Genomic DNA, 8,989 nt, shown 5'->3' on the forward strand with positions numbered 1-8,989 from the left:
GTCTTAAAATACAAGGCCATGAAATACCTAGAGTAGCAGAATATAAATATCTGGGGGTATGGGTAAACGAAGGATTGGCATACATTGGAAAGCATGAGCAATCCCTTAAGGCCAAATGGCGAAGGAATGCCAGGATAATGAAGCATAAGGCATTGTGGGGATACAATAGGTATGAGGTTTTGAGGGGTATTTGGAAGGGAATTATGGTGCCCGGACTTACTTTCGGAAATGCGGTTTTGTGCCTAAAATCAGAGGTACAGTCGACATTACAAATAAATCAGAGATCCGTTGGACGATTAGCACTAGGTTCCCACGGCAAAACTACAAATGAGGCGGTACAGGGAGATATGGGCTGGGCATCTTTCGAAGTACGGGAAGCTCAGAGTATAATATTATATGAGGAACGCCTGAGGAAATTGGACAGTAACAGATGGGCAGCTAAAGTATTTAAATACCTGTACTTAAAAAGCGTTGACTCACAAAGGAGGAAAAGAACTAGGAAACAAACTAGTAAGTATGCTAGTCATAAGGACGGAGAAATAAAGAGCATTAAGCAACAGGTGAAAAACACAGAAGGTAAAAATTGGATAAATTCAATTGAAAAGAAACACAGTGGGGAATTATACCGAAAGTAGAAAATGCAGATCAGGAAGGAAGATTTCTTTGATAACTCAAGAGGCAGTGCCCTACTTTTTGAAGCTAGATCTGGGTGCCTTAGAACACGCAGCTACAAAAAGAAATTTAACAATGGAGATGACACATGTGCTGTGTGTGGTAACTCCAGTGAAAAAATTGACGATATTATACTCGAATGTAACGGTATCCATCCGGAAGTTGATGCAGGCGCAATCACTGTTCCTGAAGCTCTGGGGTTCAGAGATAACAGTGGCCGGGTTAATAAACCGGCGGTGGAAACTAGCAAAAACCGACTGGAAGGTTGGTGGCTTAAAAGCAGAGAAGTGACATAATGTTAGTAATTTAGAAACAAAAATGTAATAAATAGAATGATGGTTTAGTTAACCAATCTAAATCAATAATTAAGGTATAGGGAGAAAAATGAGCATGATAGCTACTGCTACCACCCCGTTTCAAAGGGGACGCTCCTATATTCCATCCATCCATCGAGTGGCCGTGAGTGGCCGGGTGAATAAACCGGCGGTGGAAACTCGCAAAAAAACGACTGGAAGATTGGTGGCCTAGAAGGAGAGAGGTGACATAATGTTACTAATGTAGAAACAAAATTTTGATAAGTAGAAAGATGGTTTAGTTAACCAATCTAAATCAATATATAAGATATAGGTAGAAAAATGAGCATGATAGCTACTGCTACCACCCCGTTTGAAAGGGGACGCTCCTATATTCCATCCATCTATCGAGTGATAGAAGCTGCGCCTTTGCTTTCCTGTAAACGAATTATAAAACGCCAGTGAACTTTGGCGGGATCAACATGGAAGCTAAGGAGAGTTTAGCTGCTGGTGAGCGACGCAGAAGATTTGAGAAATTAACTTCTTCTGACCTGGAGGTAGTCACTGCATTTCGCTACGTATATCCAGCCATAGCAGAGCTAAACCATCTTAAATTTTTTCCAGGTGCATGAAAATTCCCTGACGATTCCCAGTTTTCCCGGTTCTTAGACACACTGGGGCCATTGAGTGAGCAGCGACAGGGCTTAGCCGAGTTGGAATTACTGGAGAGACATACATGCGGTACTGAACGAAAGGCACGTACGGTGCTAAAGTGGCTTACACGAAAGAGGCGATATGGAGTAAGATTCACAGACCATACATAAACAGCGAGATAAAATGCAGAATTTTAACAGGGCCAAACCCAGTATAATACGAGCATGCAGTAGTTTGGCATAGATATATAGACAGATTCTAGACATACATATATATTGTCGCTGTCTTCTCTCCGTCGCCTGCCAGAGGTATGCTCATGAGGAGAACCCTGATACAGGTTGTCCAAGTTGGTACCAGAAATGCAGATATAAAGACTCGCATAAACCACGCAGTACGAACGCTTCTGCGGGCACTAGGGAAAGCGTATCTAACTCGAGTCCGAATGACCTTAGAAGGCTGGTTTTTGTCTCATTCTACATTATAGGGGAAGCACAAGTTGTCTACGACTGCCTGTTCGATGGCATAGGGAATGGTAAGCCGGTTAGATGTCGTGAAGTAGCAGCTTTGCAAGGCACATCTGTAGGCACTGGTGGAACGTTGATAATAATGCGTGTTACTAGCCGAAACAGTAGAGAAATTAAAATAGAACACACTTACTCACCAACGTAGCATCAAAATCTCCAGGTTTCACAAATGCCAGTTGCATAAAGTGAAAATGTCAAAAACGAGGCAAACATGAAGCTCGCGCACTGTTGACTTTATTTCAGAATACGAAAATTTGGAAGGCGAAGAGCCACCTGTTGCGCGGGAACATTACAAGATGAAAAAATAAGGAATCCACAAATACATGCAAAGTGAAGGCGCATGTGTATGCTGTGGCTCTGGCTCTGGCTGTGGCAGTTGTCCCGAGACCGACCTTCGAGGGTCTCGCGATGCTTTGCGATGACGAGACTTTCGTTTTCGGCGTTTGGCTTGTGACCGCATAAAAGGCCCACAACAAAGGGATGCCTTTTTCGCAGCTCTAGGCAGTCGAGGACGCGTAGGCACAACATCGTATTCAGCTTTGCATGCTCGTTTACGCACCTGGCGCGTTACAGGGCGAGCATATGGCAGCAGCTCTACCGGAGGTTTAGACTCTTCATCAACCAGTAGGTTGTCCTCCAGCCCTGGCTCTCTAGCTGACCGTCGCCGACGCTTAGGCACATCATAGTATACGTATTCAGCTTTGTATGCTGGTTTACGCACCCGGCGCGTTACAGGGCGAGTATATGGCGGCAGTTTTACTGGAGGTTTAGTATCTTCATCAACCAGTAGGTTGTCCTCCAGCCCTCCCTCTTTAGCGGACAGTCGCCGACGCGTAGGCACAACATCATATTCAGTTTTGTATGCTCGTTTACGCACCTGGCGCGTTACAGGGCGAGCAGATGGCAGCAGCTCTATAGGAGGTTTAGTATCTTCATCAAACAGTAGGTTGTCCTCTAGCCCTGGCTCTCTAGCTGACAGTCGCTGTGCTCCTGATATGGCGCTAGAGCTCGATGGAGGGCTCCGTGGCAAGGTTTCATCTGTGTCAGACGAGCAATCCTGGCTTACTGAGTCGGCATGGCCCCTCGAGGAGCGATGGGCCAACGGGCTGCCTTGGCGAGGCGAGATGCCCCCGCTTTTTTTGTCGCCGTGAGACTCTGATAGGCTACTTCTGCTGGCTTCTGAGCATTCTTCTAGGTCCTGGTTTAGACCCAATATGTATACAGCAGTCGAGTTAGCAGGCCGTTGCTCGTTGAGAGGCTGTTCCTCACCGCTTTCGGTGAAGATGGTGAGCGACGTGTCGGCGCACAGATGCGTTTGACAGTCGGTACGTTTGTGAGCTAGAAGGCTGGCCAAACTGCGGAAGAAAAAGCGGCAGACTTTACACTCGAAAACAATGCTGCACTCGTTCAGCAGGAGATCCTGGACTTCCGGGCTTCCATGGCTCAGGCACTGCGCGATCTGCCGTGCTCCCTGCACGGCCGATTGAAGCGGCAGTTGCAAACAAACCTTCGAAAGACCCACCCGTTTACTGAGTTCGACTCATCATTAGCACTCTGTGCATTCGCGGAACACAGATCCAAAAGAGATAAAGAGCAAGGGAGTAAATTTAAAGAGGGGTGTTCCAGTTGGCTGCCCTGTACTACGGAAATGTAAAAAAAAAAAGATGAATCGAGCGAGCGATCAGGAGGAACAGCAGTCAGCACGTTCGTCCTCAAACTAAATAACGTGAACTATCTGTCCACATGCAGATAATTTACACCAATGCGCATGAGTGGCTTCTTGCATTCAACAAGCAAAAACGTGCATGCCTCATCATTGTGCCCTGACAGTGACCAATCTATGCCCTTCCTTCAAATTATCTCAGTATTTTGTGAGTGCACCTGTCTCCAAGACCTGCAAAAGGAAGATTTATTTCAGTAAACTGCCGTCACAGCGATCAAGCTCCAAATTCATGCTCTGTCATGGAGCTGTTCAACAGACACTGCGTAGTTGCTGCATGCAGCCGATAGTGCATCATTACTAAAGGCAAAAAACGAACCCACCGACATTGCTCTCTCTCGAAAGCGCCAGACTGTCCCTGATATTATCGATAATCAGATGCGCCAAAGAGGGGTGTCCTATTAACGGCGGCAAAGGAAGTTCAGTACATCCGAGCTATATTCTCGTGCAAAATTACACTTCAATAACAAATGTGAAATTCTATGCGCGTGACCCGTGTTTTAGCTTTACATGGATTAGGCCAATAAGAAAAGCAAAGTTTGATTTTGCATAAAACTGACATCGTACTTAGAGCAGTAATTCAGCAGCAGCGGCAATAGTAATAATAATATTAGTAGTAGTGATGGTAGTAGTAGTAGTGGTGGTAGTAGTAGTGGTAGTAGCGTAATAGCAGCGGCTGCTGCTGTTATCGGAGCACAGGACCTTCTGAACCCCGAAGCCACTTCGTCTGGTCTTCCGCGGAGCTCTGGCGGAGGTTAGACAGAGCTCTGAATCTGAAATTTTAACGGTCTATGGAAAAGAACGTATGGCAACTGAGATCGAGAAAGGCCGATGTGACGCTGTGTTCCATAACTATACGCAAGAGGAAAGTAAGCTTCCTGGCGTATTTGTTTTATCAGTTTAGGTTTTGTTTTCGGCGAGAGATGCACTCAACAGCAGAAAGCGCAAGCATCGTGTTGCGCGGCCGGCGAGGCCGACGGTGCAATCAGCAAGCGTCCCTAGAGCTAAGCCTGACATCTTCAATTGCGCCGCTGAATGGAGCCTGGCGGCATGCACCGTTTGACTGCAGCCTCGGTTGAAACAGTTATCGTCGGCGGCGCCTTCAAGTTTTCATCCAACGAGTTTGACATGAGACAGAGTGCAAACACGCCTGCGTGAGTGACACTAAGGATCGTGTTGCATCGAGTGAAGTCAAACGTTCTAACGTTAAGGTTCTCAAATTGCTCCTCCATGGCGAGCTCGGCTAACTGTCCGAATTCGCTGCGGCCACTGTTGAAATGGATACGTGAGCGGCGGCACCATCGCGCCCGCCTCCAACCGTTTACAAGTGCGACTGAGAATGAAAAGACGCCTGCGTGACCTGTTCACTTGAATGGGCAGTCGTGAACGGTGTGTTGCCTTTTGCTTCGCTTTGATACGACGTAGTTGCGTTCGTACCGGTGCAAGTTCTTGTGCGCCTTTTGTCGCGCTCCTGACCTGCGGATAATTTCTGCCCTGATATGGCTGACCTGAAGGATATGCTTGAAACGCAGTCTTGTGCCTTTCTGGGCAGGAAATACCACTTTACATGTTTTGTATTTGTCTGTTTGGGGCGGCAAATGTCATTTTATTTTTCTGTGTTGCGTCCTAATCGCGTCAAGCCGGTACTCACGAGCGATTCAATGTGCTACAGAATAAAGAGGCGTATTAGAGCAGATATACAGTTTTGAGGCCTCGTTGCTTTTGTTATTTACATGATTATACGCCTGCGTTCGAACGACGCATCGTTAGTGCATTGTCAGTGAAGTATACCATACGTTAAATTTTGCCTAGCTCAGCTCGCGCGCTTTGTGCTAGTCTTCTCATATGTCTTCACTGATGTTTGCTGTTGCCAGCGGTGATAGCTTTTCAGCATTTGTAATCAATTAGGCAATTTCAGGAGTAATTATCATTTCGGTTTCCGTGCATATATGTAATATCTGCAGCCACTCTCAACCTTCTTGAATGATCGCCTAGCTGGGTGCACACAATGCTAGAACCTATTGTTTTGAACTTATCGCCTTTTTTTTTAAGCTGCAGTCCCCGTTGAAATATGTTTCTTCTGTGTGCGGTACCCGAACTGCTTTTTGTCTCGTCAGATGTTTCTGAATTGGTTTTTGCGGTTTTTATGCAAAAACTGTCACGCACACGGGTGGTCAAATTCAATTAGCTTTTTATTCACCATAGCTCCAAGTTGGCTCTTTCCTGTCGAAATTTGCTTGTGTGACTTACACATCACTGTCATGAATGAAAACTGTCGAGGTCATTGTTTTATGTCAAACAAAATTGCATTTTTATGGCCCTGCCCTTTCTTCACACTCGTCCATTTTCCATGATGACTCATTGTGTTTGGGCATAACGCGTTCATTGTTTTTTCTGAAATGCAAGTCCACAGTCCGAGCAGAACATTGGGGAACGTGTTTTAGCAATCAAACAGTTGTTACGCCTTCAGTTAAATTCAGTCGTTCAGTCATGTCTGACTATTCGTGACCCGATGGACCATATCACGCCACGATTTGCGGTCTCTCACTATCTTCCTAACATCACATAAGTTCATCTGCAGAGCCTCGAGGATGCCATCTAACCATCGCGTTCGCTGCCTACCCCTCCTCCGGTGACCCTCAACTTTTCCCACCATCAAATCTTTCTCCAGCGACTCCTCTCTTCTCATCAGATGACCAAAGTAGCTGAGCTTTGACTTTAGAATTTGACCCTCCAATGAGCAGTCAGGGTTTATGGTAGACAATATCGACTGACTTGATCTTTGGCCGCGCAAGGAACTCTCAAGTTTCTCCGCCAGCACCACAATTCAAACGCGTCAATTCTTCGGCGGTCAGCCTTCTTCACAGTCCAACTCTCGCATCCATACATCACAACTGGAAATACCATAGCACGAGTTATACGGATCTTGGTTGGCAGACTAATGTCGCTGCTCTTTACTAGGCGGTCAAGGCTAGCCATGGCTCTCTTTTCCAGAAGCAGGCGTCTCCTAATTTCATGGCTGCAGTCTCCTTCCAAGGCAATCTTGGAGCCCAAGAAGAGAAAATCTGTCACAGCTTCCACTTCTTGTCCATTGACGCTCCAGGACTTGATGGGGCAAGACGCCATGATCTTTGTCTTTTTAATGTTCTGTTTAAGAACAAACTTCTCACTCTCTTCATGTACGCGCATCAGAAGTCTCTTGAGTTCCACTTCACTTTCTGCCATTAAAGTGGTATCATCCACATATCTAAGTTGGTTGATACGTTTCCCAGCAATCTTCCCTCCAGCTGAAGACTCGTCCAGACCGGCCTTCCTCATAATGCACTCAGCATATAGGTTAAATAGGCAGGGCGACAGTATGCAGCCTTGTCTCACTCCTTTCTCAATCGGAAGCCAATCAGTAAGACAATGCCCAGTTCTGACTGTGGCCTCTTGCCCTTCCTACAGGTTCCTGAGGAGATAGATGAGGTGATTTGGGACTCCCATCTTTTGGAGAGCTTGGCACAATCTGCTGTGATCTACGCAGTCAAACGCTTTCGCATAATCAATATAGCAGAACTAGATGGGTTTCTGGAACTCTTGCTTTTTCCATGATCCAGCGAAGGTTGGCAATCTGGTCTCTAGTTCCTCTGCCCTTGCGAAACCCAGCTTGCACGTAAGGAAGCTCCCGATCCACATACTGCTGCAGCCTACCTAGGAGGATTTTCAACATCACCTTGCTAGCATGCGAAATAAGCGTGATCGTGCGGTAGTTGGAACAAAATTTGGCACTGCCTTTCTTTGGAATAGCGATGTAAACTGACCTCCTCCAATCCTGTGGCCACTGCAGGGTTGTCCAAATTTGCTGACATAATGTATGCAGAACGTTAACAGCGTCATCATGATTGAGGTCTTGAAGCAACTCAGCTGGAATGCCATCAATTCCGCTAGCTTTGTTCTTAGCAAGGCTGGCTAAGGCCCATTCAACTTCTCTCTTCAGGATGCCCGGCTCGAGATCAGCCGTCTTATGTTGGGTTTGCACATCCGGGTCTTTCTTGTACAGTTCTTCTGTGTATTCCTGCCACCTCTTCTTTATCTCTGAGGCTTCCGTGAGGTCCCTGCCTCCTTTGTCCTTTATCACGCCCAGCTTAGCACAGAAACTTCCTTTGATATCTTTGATTGTCTTATACAGAGCTCTTGTGTTCCTTGTGTGGCTGTTGTCCTCAACTGCTTGGCACTGTATGTTCAGGAAGGGATTCTTATCTCTTGCGATTTTCTGAAAATCCGTATTGAGAGCCTTGTATCTTTCATTTTCCCCCATAACTTTTCTCATCCTCCTTTCCTCAGCTATTTGCAAAGCCTCTTCAGATAAGCACTTTGCTTTCTTGCATTTCTTTTGCTTTGGAACGACCTTAGTAGCAACTTCTTGTATTATATCACGCACATCAGTCCACATCTATTCAGGCTCTCTGTCTTCTAGATCTAATTCTTGAAATCGATTCCTCACTTCAACAGCATATTCTGATGGAATTTGATCCATATCATACCTGAAAGGCCTTCTAGTTTTCTGTGTTTTCCTCAATCGAAGCTTAAATTTGGCAACAAGAAGCTGATGATCGATGCCACAATCGGCCCCAGGCCTTGTTTTTACTGCTTGTATAGCGCTTCTCTATCTCTGTCGGCAAAGAATATAATCAATCTGATTCCTGTACAGACCGTCCGGTGAAGTCCATGTGTACAGGCGCCTCTTGTGCTGTTGAAAATGAGTATTCGCTATGGTCAGGTTATTTTCTTGACAAAACTCTACTAGCCTCTGCCCAGCTTCATTTGCCTCACCGAGACCAAACTTGCCTGTAATTCCGGATTTTTCTTCACTCCCCACCTTAGCATTCCAGTCTCCAATGAGAAAACGGACGTCTGATGAGGGAGTGCGGTCTAAAAGGCATTGCAGGTCAGCATAAAATCTCTCAACGTCAGCTTCTTCAGCAGTAGTGGTTGGTGCATAGACTTGGATAACTGTTATATGGAAAGGCTGACCTTGGATCAGAAGTGAAATCATTCGGTCGTTTTTGGGGTTGTACCCTAGCACTGCTTCGCCCATTCTTCTGTATACTATGAGAGCGACCCCATTCCTTCTCCTGGATTCG

This window comes from Amblyomma maculatum, chromosome 7 (assembly GCF_055883805.1).
Source record: "Amblyomma maculatum isolate TAMU_Amacu chromosome 7, ASM5588380v1, whole genome shotgun sequence".
NCBI lineage: Eukaryota > Metazoa > Arthropoda > Arachnida > Ixodida > Ixodidae > Amblyomma > Amblyomma maculatum.